The following is a 25316-nucleotide window of genomic DNA, read 5'->3' on the forward strand; positions in this document are numbered from 1 at the left end:
AAATCTAGAAGGCATTTTTTAAAAATTAGACTACATAAAAGTCAAATTTTCCATATTAAAAAAATACCATAAACAATATCAATAGAAAATTATTAACTCGGTAAAAATATTTGCAAAATACATAACAAAGGGCTAATTTTCTAATACTTAAATTGTTCCCCCAAAAAATCCCTTTTTAAAAATCCAACAATCCATTAGAAAAATAAGCAAAGATAGTTCTAAAAAAGAAAATTCTAGCTTAAACACATAAAGAGTCTTACCCATAATAAGAGAAATGCAAATTTAAGCTATCGTATGCTATTCTTTGCTTATGAGACTGTTTTAATAACAAATATGTTGGTGAGAGCATGGGGAAATAGGCACTCATATATTTTTGGCTGGAATATAAACAGTATAAGCTCTTGGAAATGATATTTACCAATAACCAGCAAAAATTTAAATGAACATCTTTTAAGCAATTCCACTTCTAGGTTACATTCAAATGTGTGTGAAACTGATATTAACAGTTGATTATAATAGGAAAATATTGGGAACAACCTAGATATCTATAGAGAACAGGTTAATAAAACATGGACCATCCAACTACAGAATACCATGTAACCATTAAAAAGAATAAGGCAGCTCTCTCAGATATGAAATAAGCTCCAAAGTATATTGGTAAGTGAAAAAAAGTAAAGAGCAGTAGAATGTATACATGGTATGCTTTTGTGGGGTTTTTTAACTCACAAATATAAAACCGAGATATTGAACAAGCATGATTCATGGAGTGAAATCACAAGGCAACTTTATGCCCTACTGACCCATTAAAACATATTCGATGGGAAACATTTCCTACTCCTAAATGAAAATTCAAAGAGCTCCATGACTTTTATGATCGCTGTGAGTTATACAAACCACCAATTCAGTTTCAGTTTGGAAATTAAAATGTCCAGTCCTGTGTAATAGTAAAAGGTATGAACTCAAAGTTTCTACTACACCCCCTAGTTCAACACTGTTCTAGCTCAGTGTTTCTGCTACTTGCTAAACTGTTGTTTTTTACCATTCCAGGGTCAGAAAAAGAGAGGTAAGGAGTGTACAAAAGTAGGAATTTGTCTCTAATGTCATAGAGTAGCAGTCCTGACAGATATTTACAGCCGAAATTTTTACTGAAGGTTGGATGACTGACTGGTCCCAGGTTGCCCCAGACATTCTTGGTTTTAAAACTGAAAGTCTGTTGTCCCCAGAATTCCTTCAATCCCAGACAACCCAGGACTATCCATCACCCTACTAAGGGGACAGCATAACAGCCTTTTGGAGGCATGCCTCCCACCAGTGGAGATACCTCACGTGCACACGACATATTCTCCTTAGAGGCATTGTCTACTCTTCTTCCTAGGAAACTCATAGTCCACCTCCAGCTTCTAACTGCTGAGATCTCTTGCCCATCCAGATGGACCATTGCACATGACCTGGCACAACTTCACTCTCTTTTTCTCTCCTGTGTGGGAAGCAGTCACACATCTTTGCCCTGACAAAGATGCACATACAGGCCCATACTCCTATGGCTTGGCCATCAGGAGCCAGCCCATCTCTCACCTTTGGTTCCCAGTTAAGAGTGAGATACTGTCCTCAGTGTCAGTCACTCGGCAGGGCCACATGTCAAGTTCTCAAAGTAGTCCCATGGAAGGTTCTTCTCTGTAGGCCTGAGGTGGCTAGGAAATGGGACTTTGAGCACAGCACTCTCCAAAGAACGTGTCTTCACAGTCACAGACCACACTCTCCTTTTCATCAACAGCCCACCATTTTATATCCTTGATGTGGGTGAGAAGTGTTGGGTATGGCACTCATGCTGGTAGCTGACAATCTGATATCTGTCGTCTTAAGGTCTTGGCTGAGCATGCCAATTTAACCTCCTATATCTATGCTTATATGTGCATAGGCTAGCACTGGAAGGATGTACAAGAAACAGCAGTTTTCTCCAGGATATAGAAGTCCCTGGCGAGAAAGGGAAGGGAAAGAGATTTTCTTTTCACCGTTTACATTTTTGTGCAATTTGTGTCATTTGAATTTATATACTGTGCATATATTACTATGAAAATAATTAAATCAGTGTTTCTAAAAAGGGAAAAGGTAGAACACCTATGAATAAACCTAAGACAGTGCAGGTCTTACATAAATAAAATTGCCAAATTTTGCTAATAATACCCTCTACGTTAATAATTAATAAATGTGGTTCCATGCAGGGACAGACAGATGAGTCAATAAAACAGAAAGGAAAGTACAAACACAAACCTCAGGCTACATATGAATTTACTGTATGATAAAGGTGCACCTCAAATCAACAGACCATTTGGAGAAACATAAAATTTTAACCCTCACTCCTAAACCAAACAAATTTCAATAGCGTACAAATTTAAATGAAAGAAAAGAATCCACAATAGTAATAGGCAAAAATAAAACTGAAGAGTGTTGTATGTTGGCATAGGGAAGGACATCAAGTATGATACATCAAAGGACATCAAGAGAAGCTATGAAAAAAAGTTGGGAAATTAACCACATAAAAATTTAAACCTTCTAACTGTCGCAAAATATAACTAACAACAATAAAATCATACACACATATACACAGAAAAAAAATCTACAAAGCTCTGTACCATAATATTAACAATAATTTATTTTTTGTGGTGGGATTACATAGGTGATTTTAATATTATTTTTTCCTTATTTCCTTTTTCCCTGAAATTAATATGCATTATTTAGTAACAATATTATTTTAAAATAACATAAAAATTAATGTGTGTATGTTGAGACAGTGAAAAAACTGACTATTAAAACAGAAGTTTCCAATAAGACATAAAGACTAACTACATTTGCTCAGACAGAGGAAGTGTTTGCATAGCAGGTTGTTTATCCCAGTCGCCCTATTCCTAGAGTTGCCCCATCAAGAAAAGGGCTGAAACTTGAATCCTTCTCTACCTCCTTACTTACTTTGAGCTGATGTTATTAGAACACTGTCCACAATGAAATTTGAGACAGGTTCTATTGCCTAATGTGAAATTGGAAGCCTTGGTAAAAGCAGCTCCCAACAGAAAGCTATTGTCAAGGGTGTATGTGCTCTAATTGATTTATTCTTTCACACCCAGGTTAAATTCTTCTAATTCTAGCTCTAGAGAGGTGGGCAAGGCAGATATTTTTAGCCAGAAAGTTCAGAGAATGAGACATTATGATTGCTCTAACTTTCAAAAGTCTACACTGTCAGTGTTCAGAAGTTCTAAAAATACTTATAATCCACAAGAGAAAGGTACATGATATGATACTAACAAAGACCACATAACAAATATGAAGTTGTCACACTAATAATAGTGATAGAAACATTTATTGCATGCCTATCATGTGCCAGGCACTGTGCTAAATGCTTTATACACACACACACACACACACACTGTCTGGAGTCAGAAGTAAGACAAAAACAAAACAAAAAGCTTCCTTACTGGGCTGGTTTGGATGTATTATGTTCCTCAAAATGCCATTATCTTTGATGCAATCTTGTGTGGGCAGACATATTAGTGTTGATTAGATTGTAATTCTTTGATTGAGTTTTTCCATGGAGATGCAACCCACACAACTGTAGGTGATAACTCTGATTAGATCATTTTCATGGAGGCGTGGCCCCACCCATTCAACGTGGGCTTTGATTAGTTTACTAGAGCACTATATAAGCTCAGACAGAAGGAGCAAGCTTGCTACAACCAAGAGGGACACTTTGAAGAATGTACAGGAGCTGAGAGAGGAGCTGCAGATGAGAGACAGTTTGAAGACGGCCATTGAAAGCAGACTCTTGCTCCAGAGAAGCTAAAAGAGGACAAATGCTCCAAGAGCAACTGAGAGTGACATTTTGAAGAGGAGCTGTGGCCTAGAGAGGAACATCCTGGGAGAAAGCCATTTTGAAAACCAGAACTTGAGCAGATGCAGCCACATGCATTCTCAGCTAACAGAGGTTTTCCGGGACCCATTGGCTATCCTCCAGTGAAGGTACCCTATTGTTGATGCATTACCTTGGATACTTATGGCCTTAAGACGATAACTTTGTAACCAAAATAAACTCCCTTTATAAAAGCCAATCCATTTCTGGTATTTTGCATCCCAGCAGCATTAGCAACCGGAACACTTATTGATTGCATTTCATAAAGTAATTCCATACAAATTAGATTTTTTTAAACTTCCATGTTTATCACATTACCCAGAAACTACTGGCTGAGTATAAACATAAATAATAATTAATAAAGGTCCTAACAATCTATTAAAATTCCCCTAAGGAATTTTTGAGAAAATAGTTGAAGATCTTTTGGACTCATTAGTTCTTACATAGTTTATAAACAGAAATTATAGCAGGGGTTGAACACTTAGATGCCTGCAGGGGGCTGGGAAATGATGAGGACATTGATGATGACAACAGTGATGATGATGATTATGATGACGATGATGATGATGATAGCTAATACTAATGAGCACTCACTATATGCCAAGCACAATTCCAAGGCTTTACGTGTATAAATTAATTTAATTCACCCCAATGATATGTGAATAATTATAAATATTATCTCTGATTTAAGAAAATGAAACTGAAGCATGAAGAAATTAAATGACTGACCCAAGATCGTAGAGCTAGTGAGTGTTGATGCTGGTAATTGAACCCAGCCAGTCTGGCTCTAGAGCTCTTACACAATACTCAAGCCGTAGAGTCTGGCCTTCTTGCTCCAGATCCCTTTGGGGTGGGATCAGGGAATCAGGTTATCAGACTTGTAGAAATAGGTCTACATCCTTTTTTTTAGGAAATAAAAATGAATAATTAAAACAATTATTTGGACAAAATCAGCCCAACTCTAATATGGATTTTTTTTTAATGTGAAAGGGCTACCTAACTTGCAGAGATAATTGCCTTGGGGCTTTAATTTCCTTGGCTAGTGGACACTGTCCTAGAAAGGCACATTCCCTCAGATACCCACTTCCTCTGTGACTAGAGACAGCCAGATTTTCACTCCATGTCATTGTTCTTCCCCTGGAAAAGCTAGTTTGCCTCTTATCTAAGTGGTGACTTCGATGGCAGCATTGAAATGAGTGTCTACTCAATTCCCCAGGTAGTGTCTCGGAAACACAATCAAGTCCATGTAACATAGTAATGAAGAACATGGACATTGCCAGTCAGAACTGGCTTCAAAAACTAGCCTCCCAATTTATTAGCTCTGAGACCCAGGGAGAGTAATTGAACTTCCCTACACCTCAGTTTTCTCATTTTCAAAATGGGGATAACAATGCTTACTTTACAGGGTTGTTGAGAGGGGCCAGTTGAGAGCATGCCTGGGACAGAGACTGATGCACTCAATAATCATTAGCTGTTATTTTCATCATCATCTTATTCAACATCTTCATCATAATTAGTTAAGCACCTGCTCTGTTGTCAGCATTCTTCAGCATCGAAAGTGATTTTCAATGTGGCTGTCATCCTTGCTTTTCATTTTTAACTACAGACAATGAGATGTTGAGATTCCAAGCAATGTGTCCAGCCAGGCTATTGAATTTTCCTTCTAAACACCCTGTGAATTGGAACCAACAAAGGAAAGAAGGACAAGACATGACGATAATGAGGAAATACCATCTTGAAGAGAGCATCCTTGTAGCTAATGCTCATGAAATAACTGCAAAGCACATAAGATGGAATGTCCCCTCATGTCACAGCTGAAAACTGTAACATAAATATTTTTGTCAATTGGCTTTATTCTACAGATGTTTTTGAGGATTTGTTATTGAAACAGCCAATCCACTCCTGAATAAAAAAAAAAAAACTTTTGGCAGTACCCAAAGTGTCAACTAATTAGATCCAAATTGCAACTGAACATTTTGAAATGTATGCATCGCCCACGTGAATACTGGGTGAATTTATTATAAATAGAATTTCAATTGCTGTGAACGAAGGACACACAATGGCACAGGAGTAAACCAATCTGTGAATATGTGTTAAACACCATATTAAGAGCTCCCCTCACAAGTGACAGTATACAATGGATTAAATGATGGGTATTCCAACAGTGTACTCAGAGCAGATACTTGGAATAGGACTTAGAAACCACTAAAGATAGTGCAAATAATGAACTGGATTCCAATGCCATCTCTGCTACTAACTTTGTGAAGGTTGAAAAGTTACTTATCCTTTTTGTGTAAATTGGGCCTCCACCCCTGTGGGTCTAATTCCCCTTGCAGACATTTTTAAAACTGAGTTTAAATGACATTAGGTGATGCTACCTTTCTTAGCAGGACTCACAGCACCTTGCTGACTCAATCGTGGTCCAGCAAGTCATTAGTGATCAGTAAGTCATTTGCCAAAGCATATCCCGGGATGTATATAGATAAGACAGAATTCTAGACTGATTGTTGGTAAAAGTAAAATAATTTAAACAACCTAGCAGAAAAGTCTGTCTAATCATTATGTAAGCAAGAACCTTGTAGCAATGAGCCTGCCTGTTCTGGTAGGAGTGAGTGACTTTCTCAGACAATTTGCAAGATGTCTGGAGAAGTGCCTTTGGTAGAGACTGGTAGGTATGACTAGTTGACTGATAGGATGATCCTTCCCACTGTGAGATTCTGGGACTTTATAATTCTTTCTACCAAAATAGTGTTCATTAATTGAGTCAACAAATATTAACTAGCTCCCTTCTCTAGCATTATTCTATTTTTTTAAAACATGGTGTCTTGCTAATTCTTTAAGCCTTTTATTTTATGAATGAGTGGCGAACTTCGTGATTCTGTCATGAACTCAGAGCACAGGGTGCTAATTACTGTGTCTTTTTAATTTACATACAGGCTGGCTAGACTCACATTTACTATGTATTCAAAAATACAGACAAAGATATATATTACCAGACTTGAGTTACATGTGGAACATGAGATAGCATGAACTTCTAAAAAATTATTAGAGGTTTAATGATATATCAGAGCTCAGAAATAGCACTAGTTTTTGCCATTAGAAAATGACAGACTGGATCTCACTGGTAAACCAGAAAACAGCTTTCATGGCTTCAACCCCATTTTTCTATGCTGATCTATATGTATCCTGATCAAATTATGTGGCATTTGAGTTGCATACACATAGGTGCTCTGGCATCACTGTTTTGTTTTGACAGGCAGCTTTTGTGTCTGTCTTCTATGCTGTGTTCTAAGGTTTCACAACCTTGACAACATTGACATTTGGGGCTGGATAATTCTTTGTTTTGGGGGGGCTGACCTGGCATTGCAGGCTATTTAGCAGCTTTCCTGGCCTCTACCCACTAGAAGGCAGAAGCAGCTCTTCCCCACCCCTACCCAGTGTGACAACCAAAGATGTCTACAGACATTACCAAGTGTCCCTGGGGAACAAAGGGGTAAAAATCACCCCCAGTTACCATGTTTTTATATTGAAAATCTTTGTCATTACTTCCAAATTTGTCTCCTCAATCTACCCAAATCCAAGACTCAATTTAAGTCCGAGCTATGGACAGAAAGACCAGTTAAGATTTGTTTAATGACTATGAAGCAATTCTCATATTTTTGAGTGTCAGGATCCTTGGCACTCTTAAAACGTATTGAGAACCTCCAAAAGGTTTTGTATATATTAGCCATAATCTTTCAATATGTACAGTATTAGAAATTAAAACTAAGAAAAAAATTAAATATTTATTCATTTCAAACCAATAATAAAGACATTACATGTTTACACAAATAGCATGTTATATGAAAATTAACTACAGTTTTTAAAAATTAGTGAAAGAATGGCATTGTTACATTATTACAAATTTCTTTAATGTCTGTCTTAGATTCTTTCGTCTACTTTTTTCACCCTCTTGATAGACGTTGTTTTGGTTTAAGTATATATAGAAAGCCCACTCAGATAGATAGTCAGAAAAGGGAGAAATACTTTAATAGCCTTTTCAAATAATCATGGATATTTTTCTTTGATACTACCCCAAACAAGTGGTGGTTTGGTAAAGGCTTGGTTATATTATACTCCATTTGTCTATCCTGAACTTTGAATGTATGTTTTATCCATGCACTGGTCATTTGGAAAATATTGGTTCACAGAGTTATGTGGTTCTAAATGTTAACCTATTTAACTAGACAATATAAAAAAATCACTTTTGTTACCATTGCCACCAACCTCATCAGCAAAGTCTTGATTAGAATGTTGTCAAGCTCACAGAGGTGGATATGAGTTTTCCAAGGTTCTAATTTTCACTTAAAATCTTGAATTTTATCATTGGCACTGAATACTGTCAGTTGTTTCCCTTGAAGTGACAGACTCACTTCATTAATTTTTGAGAAAATGTCTAACATATACTCAAGTATGAATAACCATAATTTGTCTGTCAATTGTTCTTTCAAGTAAAAAATTGTGTTCTGTGAAAAACAAGGCTATTCAGCTTGCAGCTCATATAAATGCACATGCACTTTTCCTCAAGACAACCATCATACCTCAGTATGCAGCAAAAGTATTTTATATGTACTTCTCATTTTGTCACATAGAATATTTTTAAAGTGTGCTTAATTATTGAGGTTTAATAAAATTAGTATCTTTTAATGTTTCATTGCAGACATTCTTAACTGGAACTGGCTCCCCCCTCCCCCCCCCACCCCCAACAATTACCTAGTATCAAAGAACACAATGTCTACTGGCATTGTTCAGTGCCATGTCTTGTTCACGCTAAAGCACTAGCAGTTTTACTCACGAGGGTTTTTACCCCATTGGTGCAAATAGCAATAAAATGGAAAAGGCACATAATGTCTTAGTATTATTATAAAAGTTGTTTTGACCTTGGAGGCCTTCAGAGGCCCACATTCTACTTACTGTTGGTCTGTGAAGACCAACCTACTCCAGACATAACTTGAATTACACAGAATGTATTTAACAGTAGCAGGGACACTTCATCAAACTATGGTTTAGTATGCCCCAGGAACTGCTGGTGGCATTCCAGGAACATACTGCCTGCTACCACCAAAACTGGAAATTTATGATTGCTCTCCTTGGCATCAGTCTTACAGGTGAGAAATGTTTGTAAAACATTTTAATGTCTCTTGATGGAGTTGACATTTGTGAACTTACCTATATCTTCTTTTAAATTTTTTCCATATTTAGCCTAGGTCCTCTTGGAGAACTGAGTTTCAAGACCGTATATCTCAGTACGACTTTCTGGGATTTGTACTAAATTTGACCCATTTCTTCTCAAAGTAGATTCCAGTTCCAAGGAATTGGGTAAAGAAATATGTATTCACTCAGTTTCCAGAACAATGCCTTGTTCAAATTAGCCATGCAATAAATATTTGTTTACTATAAAATTTAATTGATTCCCCCTTTTTATAATTTTGGTGGTTTATAGTCTGATGATATGACTTCCAAACTTCAACCATCTAGAGTAGAGAAGGTTGGTTTTTTTTTTGTTTTTTTGTTTTTTGTTTTTTTTTTCTACCGCTGAAACATTTAAAGGTGAAAGTAAAGCCCTTTATTGAAAATAGGTGATTAAGGAAAAGTCTGCATACTCAAAAGGAAAGCTGCCTCCTATCCCAAGCTTTTTCCATAACTTGCATTCCAAATCCCTGTCTTCCAGGCTTATGCATACCTCTCATCTTCGGGCAATCGGATGTTTCTGAGAAAACTGATAAGCCCAAGAGACAAGAGATAAAGATAACTGGCATTTGTGGCCTCCAAAGAAACAGATGGGGCCCGGTACAGAAAGGCCTATCTACTATTTGATAAGCCCTACCCTATGCACACAGCAGAAAAAGGAAGATGATATCCAATGGAAGAAAGAGGTGATGAGAATTTCTAGGATGGTGTTAAATGAAATCCTGGGATAACAACTCTTTAGCAAGTCAGATTAGAACAAGAAAATAAGTATTCAAAGAGGGGTGCCTCCAAGGGGCAAAAATGGAACATAGAAATAAGCATTTGAATTTGACCACATTGAGAGGTGAATGGAGAGTTTGGGATAAATTGTTGATAGGTAAATAGAAAACTGTGCAATACAAAAGAGGCAACTAACTCCTAAAAAATCTAAAATTTATACAAGAAAAGAAATATGTTCACAGTGTGCCTCATGGCCCAGCTGAGAACAATATTTGTATGGTCATAGTAATGTAAACACTACATCGATTTAGCAAAAAATTTTGAAAGATTTAGGTTGGGAGGATAAAGGGAAAAAGTGTTATGTGTAGTAGACTCTAGGGGTGGCAGTTATAAAAAAGCTAAATCCTAACCTTCTACTGGAGAAAATCATAACTAACTCAAGAAGTAGCAGTATAGGTCTGTTATGTTATTTAAAATAACAGAAGTTAAAACCAGAAGAAAGAACCTAAAAAGTTGAAAGTAGTTCCTCTAGGTTGTAAAACTCAAGAGTAAACAGATGCAAAATTACATAACATGTATCAGTACAGCTTAGAATAAAATAAACATCTAGTAACTCACCTCTCAGCTTAAGAAACAGAACATTACTCTCCATGATTGCATCACCTTACCCCACAGAGGACACTGCAATCTCAATTATTAGGTTATTCATTTTCTTGCTTTTCTTTATAATTTTATCATAAATATATCCCTAAACAATATCTTTATTTCTTTTACCTATTGAATTTATATATAAATGAAATTCTATTCTATATATTTTCTCAGATTTTCTGCTTTTGCTCACAGTTTTTGAGAATTAGCTTTGTTGATGCATGAAGCTATAGTTCATTCTTTGTCATCACTGTATAGTGTTCAATTGAATGAATATACCATAATTATTTATAGTTTCTGTTGGCAATGGACAAATGGGTTGTTGTCAGTACTTCTCTATAATAACTAATACTGCTATAAACTTTCTTATATATGTTTCTTGGTGCACATGTGCAAGACTTTTCTTGGGCATTGGTTCTTAAAGACTGGACCTTAGCCAGCAGCATCAGCATCACTTGGGAACTTGTTAGAAATGCATATTCTCAGGCCACCTCCTGGACCTACTGAACCAGAAACTCTGGGGGCTGGGCTCACCAATCTGTGTTTTTAAACAAGCCCTCCAGGTCGTTCAGATACACAGTCAGTTTTGAGAATCCAAATCTAGTGTAATGATGGATTTTGTCCATTTCTATTTGTAATTCTGTCCATATTCATTTTATGTATTTTGAAGCTATGTCATTGGAATATATGAATTAGAGTTGCTGTATCTTCTAGGTGAATTGTAATCCTTATATAAATACAGTGATTCATTTTATTTCTGGAAACACTTTTAGCCTTAAAGTCTATTTTGTCTGATATTAAAACTCCCTTGCTAACTTCTTTCTGCCTTAAGTCTATTTTTCTATCCTTTGACTTTTCTCTGTAGCTATATTTTGGTAGAATTTGCCTTTTGAGAAAATTTAAAAAATCCATTCTGACAGTCATGTAATAGAGGAATTTAGCCTGCCTACATTGATTACTGGTCTATTTTAATTCGTTTCCATCATCCTATTTTCACATTCTTTAGGTTCAGATTTTTTCCATTTTGTTTTTCTTTTTTCTTTTTTTTTTTTTTTTACTTCTTTAGGTGTTTGGGATTTATTTTGTTCCTCACTCCATTTATTCCTCTGCTTGTTTTGCAGTTTGTGTTTATCTAGAAATTTTAATACACGTATTTTACTTTAAAAAGTCTAAATTTCATTAACATTTCTATTCTGAACAGTATAAGAAGCTTCAGATATTTTAATGTTGAATGACACTCCTCCTAACATATTTTTAAATTCAGAATTTCAGTTATTTTTATTTATTTTTAACCCCATAAATCAGACATTTTTGGTTTAGTCCATTGTTTATGTTTAGAAAGCAACACATTACTATTTTTGTTGCTTATTGTTTATCCCTGCAATTCATTCCTCATTTCTGGGATCCTTTTCTTTCTTCTGAAACCTGTCAGTAAGAGTTCCTTTAGTTAAGATTTGGTGGTAGTACATTCTCTCTGATTTTGTCTGAAAAGATCTTTATTTCATCTTTCTTTTTGAATGATAGTTTCACTGGGTAAACAATTCTGTAGTGACAGTTATTTTATCTGCAGCAATTTAAAAATAGTATTCCACTGTCTTCTCACTTCCACGTTGTTGTTGAGAAGGCAACTGTCAAATTAATTGTTCTTTTGCAGTAAACCTGTCTTTTCTCTCAATCTGTTATTAATATTTTTTCCTTTCTTATTTTACTTCTGTAGGTTCTTTGTGATGTGTCTAAGTCTAGATTTCTGTTTAACTTGCCTGGGATTTGTTGTGTTGCCTGAATTGGTGTCTTTCTATAGAAATACCAATTTAATTCTATAATTCCCATATAACGAAATTTGTTAATTTTTCAATCAACATCTTTTTAAGTATTGCCTCTCCACCGTTCTTTCCGTTACTTTTTCTAGCAATCTTGTTACACTGGATCATCTCATCCCATCCTCAATAGCTCTTGACGTCTTCTTTATATTGTCAGTCCTTTTCATGTCCCTTTATTTTTCTTTAATTACATTTTTATCTCATAATCCCAGTATCTCCCATCTTTGTGGGTTTGTTTCTGTAGTTGGTTGTTTTGCTGATTCTTACTCCTGGCAGCTTGTTTCTCCATGTTATTATTAGCATGTGTTTGTGTGTATGTCAGTAAGTGAGAGAGAGAATAGAATAAGAGAATGCTGATGTTCCTTGGAACATTACAAGTAGGAAATTCATTTGAGTCCTGGATTTTAAAAGGATTTGTATTTGCATCTGCCAGGCATCTGGGGGCAATATCAGTTTGGTAACTTTTTAAACACTGTGCAGATACTGGTAATTATAACTCAAAACCCATGTGGTTAAAAATTCTCAGAGGAGACATTTTAAAATGTTTTTTCCATTCTCATTTTTATTTGTATTCAGAATGTTAGTTGATAGTGTTTTTTTACTTGCAAGTCATCTTATATCCTCTTTGAGAACACTTTTAAGTTGTGACTACAAAATGAAAGGAATAAATTGAAGAATATCTAAAAGCTGGTTACTTATACCACTGGATTACTTTTAAATGAAACTTTGCTAGAATCTCAAGGTACATCATCCAATGTGTTTTGTTTTTAAAGTAAGTTTCATTGCCTAAGGCAATGATAGCAGAATAAATTGATTTTAAAGAGTGCTTAGATAGGCTCAAAGTATGAACAAGGAAAACACTGAAGTTCCAAGCCAACATTAAATATCTACATGGTAATTATGATTTGGAGACTTTGAAACTCAGATTTGGGTTTGCTTGCCAATGGGAATGAGCAGAATGGAGTAGTATAGGCTCTGTGTAAAACAGAATGGAAAAGCTCTAAAATATGCTAAGCAAAAAACCATAGATGCAGAACAGGGTATCAAGTATGCTGACTTCCATGTAAAAATAGGAGGGGAGAGATATCCATTTGCTTGTATATGCATGAAATATCTATACGAAAATAACCAGGAAACTGAGAACATTGGTTACGTAACCTCTGGAGATGTGAACTGAATGGTAGAAGACAGAGGTGTAAGAGAGATTTTACCATGTGTACTAATTCGAATATCTTGAATTTCAAGTCATGAAAATGTATTATCTATTCAAACAAATGGATAGATACATAGACACATAAAAATGATTAAAAAGAAAAGTTAGTGAGTCAAGAAGTGAGAGTGTGAGTTATGTATCCCCTGACTGTATGCACCACTTACTAGCTGTTGCCTAACCCCTCTGTACTTTAATTTCCTCATCTGTAAAATGGAGATAATGACGCCTACCTCATTGAGTTGTTGTAAGTGGCTGGAACAAAGTTTGGCACATAGCACCCAAAAAAATGATAGCTCTTGTTATTTTTATTTAAGTCTTATGACCTTGGGCAAGTTACCTCACTAAGGCTATATCTGGTTTTAATCCAGGTTCTCCTACTTACCTTCTGTGAGATGGTGTGCGGTATTTTAAACTTCTCTTGCCCTCGATTTCTCTACTTGTAAAATGTGAATAATAATAATAACAACACTGACAGCAACTATGATTACCTCAAAAGTTTGTCTTGCTGACTTGATGCTTGCTGATATTAGGAAATGATTGTTAATTTTTTAGATATGCTGTTGGCTTTGGGTTTATTTTTAAAGAGTCCTTATCTTTTATAAATACATAATAAAATATTCCTGGATAAAAATATCTGAGATTTGCTTCAAAATAATGGAGGGGGGTAGGTGGGGAATGGAGAAAACATGAATGGCCATTAATTAAAGATGGCCATAAATGGGCAATGGGTACATGGGATGAATCATATTATTCTCTCCTCTTTTGTGTATTTTAAAAATTTTTTCCTAATAAAAAGATTTTTCTAAGAGACTTTTAAGTTTAAATGAGAAAATACATCATGCAGTAGCAGACATGCAAAAAGAGACTCAATAAATGATTGCTGGTAACTAGTTGTAGCACAGGTGGTTGAAGCAGTAGTTGTAGCATCATATTTATTTTTATTAGTCTCAGTTAAGTGGTTAGGAACAAAAGCATATGGTCAAGGGGATGGATTAACTGACATCTGTGAGGAAAACTATGGCTTTTTTTTTTAATTCTTCTCCAACAGATCCCACCTTTCTAATATTTGGGGAAACACCCACCCCAAAAGAAGTCTGCCAAGTTCTCAGAAATAAGATTCAGAGATCTCAGCCAAAAACTGGATCCTGCAAAATGGTAGAATTCTCTCTCCATTGTTAAGTCTCAGCAGCCATTTTGCCCTCATTTTGAGCTTCCATTTTGAGCTGCAATTAAACAGTATTAAATGGGGTGGGTATTTTCTTTTATTTGTGCAAATGTACAATCAAGTACCTTATTTTCAGCCATGTAGCCTTGGCAACCTGAGAGTGAATTTCAATTATTGATGTGTGGTCAGTTTTAACTTGGACACTCAATAGTACTGGAAGAGTAGAGATTTAGAAATACTGCCTAAAAAAAAAGTTTCCCCTTAACTTATTTTTACCCTTCCCACCTCTGTCTCCATGGAAATGGGGCCAGAGGCCACAGGGAGCTCTAAGGGAGCCAGCAGCTGAGAATGAAGAGTCTCAGAGATTTCAGCTGAAAGCTATAAACTCGTTTACAAAGACCAGCTGAGTCTTTTGGCCACTACGGTCTCTGGGTTTTTTCACCCTGATAAAGAAGGTGAATTTTTTTTTTTTTCTTTTGTTAGGTGCATAGAGGGGGAGGAGGTACTATTAAGTAAAAGAAATATTTTTGCATTTATCCTTGAACTTCTGTGTGAAAAATAAAGTGTGAAGACATTCTGTAAGAAGTTATTTTCAACTTAAAATATTTTAAAGTGATAGTGTACATTTGGAATTAAGCAATTATCATTAGTCTGATATCTTTCTTTCAAGTCTTTGACAGTACCAGATATTTGAAGAAAAACACATGAACTTATTCATTGCATATTATCAGTTATAATTGTATGATGCAATCTAATATAATTTCACTACAACACAATTCAAAATTACTTGAGTAAAAGAAAAAAAATCTCAAGATAATGGGCACATGATAGCATTCAACAAAATGTTTTATAAATTAAGCCCTAATTTACTATTGGCTTTTTGTTTTTCTTGAACTGTAGCACTATTTCATAGTTTTTGCACTTTTAATATTTGATTTCCTCTCACAAATCGTTTGAAAAATATCTGAGATGGCTGGATACTCAAAATGCCAAATATTTTGTTATTCATATGTATGCTATACATTATCATTTTATTCATTAGCTGCCGAGTAATCATTGAAACAATATGAAATGTAAATGTAAGTTGGAAAAAGCCCTAAGAGGGACTTATTAATCTAGAACTAAAGTCTTCCATGTTTCAAGCTATTCCTTTTTTCTTTTTTTTTTTTTCTGTAATATTCTTTTTCTCTTCATGCCACACATCCGTATGGTTCAAAGTTTATAGATTTGGCATTATTTCCAATCCCTTTTACAAAATTTCATCGTTACTCGTATATAAACCATTCAGTTTTTACTTTTAATCTTCAATCACACTATGGCTCTGAATTTTCCAGAATTTAATTTTCGCAAACACCAGAACACCACCACCTCTCTGGGGAGTGTTAACATTTTCTCCTTTTTTTTCACTCTGTGGTCACAGTCTAACCAGGGTGCCTCGATTCCTTCATGTTTCCTTTGTCTTTGTCCTTTCACAGGTCTGTGCTGAGCCCTCTCTCTATCCTGGGCTGAGCCCTGATTCCACTTCCCTCTGTTCTCAGAAGTGAAACAGAACATCATGTTCCGAAGCTGCCCAGCACACATGCTTCATGGTGCTGCCAAGTCTGCAGCTGACCAATTGGCCTACTTTAGAGGGCTCACATTTATAAAATTTACAACCCTTCATTTCCACCACCCCATCCCGCCACCCTACCCCCGAAGAAGAGTGTGCCAAATGGACTGATAAATCAAGAGTCCTTTAGTTTTGTTGCAGAAAAATGGGCAGACGTTTCTTTTTTCCTTTCATTGGCTCTCAGCCTTGCCATTCTCTCCTGAATAAATAGAAAATATCAGTTCTTGTGCTGTTGTAAGAACCAAGATTTGATAATGGTTATCTCCACATTAATAACTATTTTCAAAAGAAATATGCTTACAAAATGATATGTTCTTCAATTTCTGGAACTCTGCACTTCTAAAGGAATTCCCTTCCAAAAACCAATCCAGGAAAATTTGCCTTCTTCCAATTAGAAGGACAAAATTGCTTCCGTACTTTTTCAGTGAGGTCAGGCAAGTCTTTTCTGTTTAGACATTTTTAACTCTCCTTATTGGAATTCGAATTGTCTAAGCTTTTTTAATAGAGTCATGACAAGTATGAGAGGGTGAGGATCTAATGGAGAAAAGGAAATCTATCAGGAATTGGTTTCTTATGATTTAGTGATTCATGTTCTTTCTCCTGTACCTTCTTCAGGAAAAGGAGCTTTTGTGTCACAGGTATATCCAGGTTTTTGTGAGACCCAAACTTATAAAATAGAGTTATGAAAAAGAATATGAAATCGGTTCAAAAGTAAATGTCTCCATTCCTAGGTATATATCCCAAGGAATTGAAAACAAGTGTTTAAACAAGGACGTGTAGACACTGTTCATAGCAGCATTATTCAGAGCAGCCAAAAAATAGAAACAGTCCAACTGTCCATCAACGAATGAGTGGATAAGCAAATTGTAGTAGATCCATACAATGGAATTTTATTCAACTATAAAAAGGAAGGAAGTACTGATATATGCTACCACATAGATTTTGCCAGTTTGAATGTATTGTGTCCCCCAAACGCCATTAACTTTGAGGTAGTCTTGTGGGGCAGATGTTTTGGTGCTGATTAGATTCGCTTGGAATGTGCCCCACCCAGCTGTGGGTGATGACTCTGATGAGACATTCCCATGGAGGCACGGCCCCACCCATTCAGGGTGGGCCTTGATCAGTGGAGCCATATAAATGAGCTGACTCAAAGAGAAGGTACTCAGTGCAGCTGTGAGTGACATTTTGAAGAGGAGCAAGCTTGCTAGAGAGGAACGTCCTGGGAGAAAGCCATTTTGAAACCAGAACTTTGGAGCAGACACCAGCCACGTGCCTTCCCAGCTAACAGAGGTTTTCTGGACGCCGTTGGCCATCCTCCAGTGAAGGTACCCGATTACTGATGTGTTACCTGGACATTTTATGGCCTTAAGACTGTAACTGTGTAGCCAAATAAACCCCCTTTTTATAAAAGCCAATCCATCTCTGATGTTTTGCATTCTGCAGCATTAGCAAACTAGAACATGGATGAACCACAAAAATATATGCCAAGTAAAAGAAGCCAGACACAAAAGGTCACATATTGTATGATTACATTTATATAAAATATCCAGAATAGGTAAACCTGTAAAAGATAGACAACAGACAGGGGTTGGGGGACGGGGAAAATGGAGAGTAACTGCTTAATGGATGAGGGGTTTTCTTTAGGGGTGATGAAAATGTTTTGGAACTAGACAGAGGTAGTAGTTGTATAACATTGCAAATATACTAAATGCCACTGAATTGTTCACTTTAAATAGCTAATTTCACATTATGAGAAATTCACCTCAATTAAAAATAATTAATTAAAAGTAAATATCTATTTAGAATGAGAAAAGAAGCAATACAAATTGCAAGTTTTAAAAAGTATCCAGAAAAATAACTATCATTAGCTTTAATTAATAATTATTGTTACTATTGCTACTTACCTGCTTGACACACCTCTATGATACCTATTTTCCCTACATGTTTGGCTTCATGCTCTTTGATCCTTTTTCACATGACAAAGATTTTTATAACACCATTTTCTGTAGAAAAATTAGAAAGATAATTTTGTCTTTCCTCCAGTTCAGATGATAGAAGTATGTCTTTTGTTACTGATGGCTTAGAAAAGTTTCTCAGAACTTGCTGGTCGTGCCACATCTGAAACAGCTGCTCTGGGAAAAGCCCTAGGAGGCTCCAGACCTTTGATGTCTCTGGGCAGGGCTCCTGCTGGCCATTTGTCCATTGCCTTAGCACCTGGTCCAGCTCAGCCAGGTCCTGGGCAGGGAAGGAGGTAGTAGGGCACAAGGGGCTCATGGTAGAGCCTTGGTTGTGGTGTGCTCTGAGCAGGAAGTGGAGCAGCATGTCATTTAGAACCTTCTTCTTGATGTCAAAGATTGTTGCAGACACTCAGGTTGTCCCACAAGGAGCAGGGTGTCACTGGTGGCTAGCAAAAATGGAGACAGTACCAACCCCACCCACAGACCCAGGAGGTAGAGACTGACCCCCTGGCTGGTCAGCACCCCATATGTCTACCTCCTCTCCCAAATACCTGAGTAGGAAGGGGGGCCATGAAAATACACAACTGTGAAGCTTGAAGCTCATTAGCTTTATTGAAAATACTCCTCTGCACTCAGTGCTTGGCATATAGTAGACATTTGTGGAATTGAAAATGGAACTGGATTAAGCCTCACCTAAAGCTTATTTCTGTTAGACTTTTCAGTTCCTTGAGCCAGTAAATTTCTTTATTACATAAACCCTATTAGGTTGTTTTCTGTTATTTGCATCTGAAAGCTTTCTCTGTATCACGGCCATTCCCAAAGAAGAGAGAATTGTTATGAGTTAAGCAAATATAATGAGAGGTGTCTATAAAAAGGCATGTAACTCCCTTTCACCAATAGCAAGAGATGTCTTGGGAGCACTTCAAGATAGAGGCATTAGAAGGGGATATGAGGTCACATGGCATCCTTACTGCCAGCACCACTCAGGATTCTGCATGTCATCTATTGGTAAGGGAGAGTAATAGAAAATGGATCTGGAACAAAAACTTACTGAGCACCTACTATGTGCCAGGTACTGGCCTGGGTGCTTTACATACATTATCTTATTGAATCTCCACAAGAACCCTTTAAGTTCTTCTTACACCTGCAAATGTGGAAACTGAGGCTTAGAGATAATAACTCTCATGGCCAAGGTCATGATGTCAGACAGGTTTCAAACTCAGCTCCTCCCCTCCTCCCCACTGACACATCCCAGAAGCATTCTAATGAATGCCTATCAATTCTGTTATCACCATCTCTTATCAATTCTGTTAACACTATCAAGGGTAACTAACAGTGGAGACAAGGAAAGGAAGGTGTAAAACAACTCTAACATTAATTTCTATGAGCAGTAGTGGGGAAAATGGACAGATCTACCCTACACCTGACTGTCAAGCCTCACAGCCAAGTACCTTCAATGTAGAATCACTGAATGTCAGAGCAGTGAGGGAACCTTGTGTCATCTACTCTGGTCTTCTCATTTTACAGTTGGTGAGACTGAAGGACAGAGAGGTTAAATGATCTGCCTTCAATTACACATCTAGAGGCAGCACTTGAACTAGAACCAGAGTGTGCTTTCAGCTATACCCCTCTGGTCCATGACATAGCGTGTTGTTGGAGAGTTCAGATTTTGGAAACACACTGCCTTGAGTTCACTTGTCTCTGCCACTCTTTGAGTGGGATGGACAAGTTATATAATATTTCTGGGCTGCAATTTACTCATCTGTTAAATGGGGGTAATAGTAGCACCTATCTCTTGGATATAAGTAACTTAAAACAGTGGCTGGAACATAATGCATGCCAAGTAAGTGTTTCCTATTATTGACCAGCTCGTGACTCACACCTCAAAGGCTCTGACGCTGTTCCCATCCCAGCCCCATCCTGAACACCTCTTAGGAGAGTCTTTTTACATTCTGGCTTCCTCCAATTTGATCTAATCTGCCTAATCTGCTCTAGAAAAGAACTTTTGTTTATTGGACCATGAAGCAGCAGACACAATAGTGTGAGAACACTAATTTTAATGCGACTCTGTGTAATCTTTGTTTTTCCCTTTTTACTTTTCCTGACTGTTGGTGGAAATAGGGGGAAGAAGCATCAGTGTTCTCCTCTTTCCATCCTCCCATTTTGAAATCTGCTACTGGGAAAGGATCTGGTAAGCTCTTTCAGTGGTAACTTACTGATAAGACTTCATCAATGGCCTCTGCTCTTAGGGGTATTTGCAGTTTAGGATTTGCAGATCCTAAACCAGAGGATCTCTAATGTCAGGATTCAGGTATCAATCAAGAGTGGGATAGGTTTGCATTTGGGTTTTGTTTTGTTGGTGTGGGTGGGGGAGAAGGAAATGGAGCAGCCCAGGGTCCCTTCTACAAATCCAGGCTTTGAGTGAGCTAAGCAGGTAAGCAGGTGGGGAGGGGTATATGGTAGATTTTCCACAAAGCTTCCAGAGGCAGTCCTCAGGAAGGGCTGGGGTGGAAAATCAGAATTGCCTGTAGGGGAAACAAGGCCTTTACTGAGGACAAAAAGGATGTATGTATCCCAGAAGCTAGAATAGGACAGGATGACCTCAGAGTGAAGCTGAACCCAGAAATCACACCCTTCTTTTACTTGAACCTGCTCTGTGCTGTGGGGCAAAGGCAGAACCAAGCGGCCAAAATCTTGACACTTGCTACAATTACTCTCTACCCTTGCTACTCTTAGGGCTGATACACCTCCCAGAGAATTTGAGGATGGGGGGTTATTGGCCTATGTGACCAAGAGTTGCTTGCACTTTGGAATAGTTCCAAAATTCCAGCCAGGCAAACCATCCAGTCCACGTGGAGTTCCTTCCACACTCTTTCTCACAAAATTCTCTGGAGGTGGGAGGAGGAAGTGGGTCTACAGAAACCTGAGGTCCAGGTGAAACCACTCCTCAACTAGTAGAGAAGATCTAGGATAGGAACATAGGTGTGGGCATGGGGAAGGGGGCAGGCAGGGACAGCAGAAGGGAGCACTTGCCTTCCTGATTAGGGGAATCCTAGGGTCTCAGGGATTGTTACAAGGGCTTTATATAGCAAGCACTATCTACAGACCTTATAAATAATGCCTCCATAAATGTATGCCACTGGTTTTTCAAATGTATGTGGAAGCGATAGTAATATGATGTGCTTAATATCCCTAGTTTATAATTTTTCACTATATTTTATCAATGAAAGGATAATAAAATGCAACTGTGTTCTTACGGGCACCCACAAAAATATTTGACTTTCAAAAGAAATTCTCATTCTTGAAAATATTGGAACCATGGGCCACACCACTGCTTTTCATTCCCTCTAGTTACCACTGCTATGTGCTTCATTCATTGGTTTATAAATGAGTCCTTGGCCTTGCATCTTCACTACCAGAGAGTATCTATTTAGTGTCTTCTGCTGACCATCAGATAAAATAAATCAAGCAAATAAGTATTTTATAAACTTCCTTTAAAATATTCCTCCATGTATTTCCTTTGAGGGCTACCTTTTCTGTTCGTCCCTGGGGTGAATTTAGCCTAGTCCATCTTATCTGCCAACTCCTCCGCATATATTGACTTCGGAGCTGAGTCTTTTGTGGGGGGATTAAACTCTGCTTTCTGAATGCTCCCACTCACAAAATTATTTAGGCAATGTGATTTCCAGGCAAGTAGTCTATGACCTTTGTACCACATTGAAAAGCTTGGCATTCAGATTGCTAGTCAAATAATTGTTCAATGTCAAAGGCCTACTGCTAACTATGCTGAGTTTCCTTTCCACTCAAGTATGTTGCCCATAAAGATAATTTTTAGTTATATATCTAGTACAATTTTTAATTAAGTTTCAAAAACTTTAAATTTACTGTAAAATATTCAAACAAAATAGAAGCATCCAGAGAAAAAAGTGACCTCAGTAAACTGTAGACAGAGGTGACAAAAATTGAAAACTTAGTAAGATAACAGTTGCTCTCATATCTAAGAGGTTATTTTACAGTTGTTACTATGAAATACTGGTAGACATCCAAATAAATACTTGTGTATAAAACACTGGAGAAATGACACTTTCTCCATCCCAAACTTCAACACTTCCTTGTTATCTTTATCATCATCATTGCCATCATCATCATCAAAGAAACAGCTACCCTTTTGTGTTTCTCTACAGATCTGTGTTCATAGCAAATGTCTGCTCCTATTTGCAGCTAGCAGATTTTGTTTCCTTAGAATTGAGACACCCATGAGGTGACCACAGGACAACTCACTTCATCTCTCCAACTCCTCTGTGAAAGACGAGGAGTCCTTAGGACTTTAATACTGAAAAGATTATGCCCCTCCTTTCATATTATTCAAAATATAAACAACACTGGGGGACTTCTGGGATGAAGGCAGAGTAGGGAGCTCCAGGATTTAGTCCTGCCACCAAAACAACTATTAAAAAGGCAGGAACTCTCAAGCAACTGTTTGGAAACTCCAGAGGCCTGAAGAACATTGTACAGCATCCAGGAAAGAGCAGATGAAGAGGCTGATAAATTACAGTAAAGAACAGTAAATTGTTCTTTATGTAGGGTGGCTACTGGCACCCATCCCCCACATTTACAGCAGGCCACTGTGGAGTCCAGCTCCTAGCTAGTTCATTGGTGACAGAAAGGAACATAAAAATCCTCCTCCCCAAGAACAGGGGTGGGCATGGCCAATCACTGATCATGGCTTTTGATTAATGACTTTGGATCACTGGGGCCCTACTCTCATGGCAGCCATTGTTTCAACCTGTCCTGGACAGGGGTGGTAGCAGTCAGTGTTTCAAACTGCCCCACACAGGGGCGGCAGTGGCAGAGACTTAGGGATGCTGCACTCCCTCAGGGCTGTGGGGTCAGCTAGTTGAAGGGCTGCATTTATTGGGCAGGCCAAGAAAGCTCAACTTGGGGGAGCCTTGGAAGAAGCTCTTGGTATCCTTTCTGATACCCCGCCCCTCAGGGCAATGTGGGGACCATCTCAGCCCCCTTGTAGGCCCTGGCCCTTTTTCAAGTGGGAAAGACTGATTTGAGAAAGTCCTCTCCCATGTGTACCTCCTCTCAGAATTTGCCTTCCAAGCAAAAGCAGCTTGAGGCAAGGAAAGAGGGTAAGAAACTATAGATGCAGAAAGTCTTGGGCAAAGGCTTTCCAGCTTCAAACACCCAGGAGAGGAAGGTCTGTCTCCTGGGAAACAGAGATGACAATCAAACTCCTATAAACATGGGCACTCCAAAACAGCTAACAAGCAAAAGCCCAGGGAAAGACACAGGCTCAGAAAGACAAGGAAATCCCTGAACACTGCACTCACCTTGTGCAGACTTTCCTGATAGGAGGGCTGAAGCTCAAAAAAAATCTGTCTTATTACTAGCTAGTTATAAAACCAAGAAACAGACATCCCAGGGAGTAAATTGCAAAGTTAACATTTTAATATATTAAAATGTACAGGGTGCAACACTAAGGATGAAGACCAACAAAAACAACATCAGAAACAGTTCCATCCAAAGACAGAGGATAAAAATACAGAAAACACTAATGAAGAAGATGAGAATGTAGACATACCAAACAAAGCATCTTTTTAAATGATCTCAAAAATGCTCAAAGAGATGAAGAAAAGGACAGAGAAAGAACCAAAGGATACCAGGGAAAGAATGAGTGAACGATATGAGAGACTAAGTAAAAAGATAGAAAATTTTAAAAGGAACCGAAAAGAACTACTGGAGTTGAAGACCAAAATAAATGAAATGAAAAATGCCCAGGAGGGTTTTAAGAGCAAACTGGAGCTGACAAGAATCAATGAACCTGAAGATGATACACTTGAAATGAGTCAGGCTAAGGAGAAGAAAGAAAAAAAATATTAAAAGTGAGAAAGCCTAAGACCAGATGCCTTCACAGGGGAATTCTACCAAACATTCCTAGAAGACTTAACTCCAATTCTACTCAAACTCTTCCAAAAAACTGAAGAGAAGGGAACACTCCCTAACTCATTCTACAAGGCCAACATCACACTCATACCAAAATTGGATTAAGATACCACAAGAAAAGAAAACTACAGAACAATATCTCTTATGAATATAGAAGCAAAAATCCTCAATAAAATACTAGCAAAATTCAGTAGCATAATAAAAGAATTATACACCATGATCAAGTGGGAATTATCCCTGGTATGCAAGGTTTATTCAACATAAGAAGATAAATTAATGTAATATACCACATTAATTGAATGAAGAAAAAAAAATGATCATCTCAGCTGATGCAGAAAAGGTCTTTGAGAAAATGCAACACTCTTTCTTGATATAAACACTTAGAACACGAGGAATAGAAGGAAACTTCCTCATCATGATAAAGGACATATATGAAAAGCCCACAGATAACATCCTACCTAATGGTGAAAAACTGAAAGTTTTCCCTCTGAGATCAGGAATAAGACAAGCACGCCTACTGTTAGTCTGTTATTCAGCACTGTACTGAAAGTTCTTGCCAGAGCAATTAGGCAAGAAAAAGAAATAAAAGGCATCCAAATTGGAAAGGAAGAACTAAAAGTTTCCCTATTTGTGGATGATATAATCCTATATACAGAAAATCTGAAAAATACACAACAAAGCTCCTATAAAAAATGAATTCAGTAAAGTGCAGGGTATAAGATCCAAACCCAAAAATCAGTAGTGTTTCTTTACACAAGCAATGAACAATTGGAAGAAGAAATCAAGAAAAAAATTCCATTCATAATTGCAACTAAAAGAATCAAATACCTAGGAGTAAACCTAACCAAGGATGTAAAGGACTTAAATATGGAAAACTATGAAACATTGCTAAAAGAAATTTAAAAGACCTGACTAAACAGAAGGATATTTCATGTTCATGGATTAGAAAACTGAATATCATTAAGATGTCAATCCAACCCAAAGCAATTTATAGATTCAATGCAATCCCAATAAAAATTCCAAAATTCCTTGCAGAAATAGAAAAACCAGTCACCAAATTTATATGTAAGGATATAAGGGGCCCTGAATAGCTAAAGCCAT

General features: G+C 37.3%; 1 protein-coding gene across 1 annotated transcript in view; it reads left to right on the plus strand.

Moving 5' to 3' along the window:
• The window catches only part of PIK3R1 (phosphoinositide-3-kinase regulatory subunit 1), a 175742-nt gene that overhangs the window by 39918 nt on the left and 110508 nt on the right, over positions 1-25316 (plus strand). Inside the window, exon 3 of the mRNA XM_037802024.1 lies at positions 20385-20454. The gene's annotated coding sequence lies outside the window, so the exon portion shown is untranslated. The remainder of the gene's footprint in view (positions 1-20384; positions 20455-25316) is intronic.

Source organism: Choloepus didactylus, chromosome 13 (genome assembly GCF_015220235.1).
Source record: "Choloepus didactylus isolate mChoDid1 chromosome 13, mChoDid1.pri, whole genome shotgun sequence".
In the NCBI taxonomy this organism is placed as follows: Eukaryota; Metazoa; Chordata; class Mammalia; order Pilosa; family Megalonychidae; genus Choloepus; species Choloepus didactylus.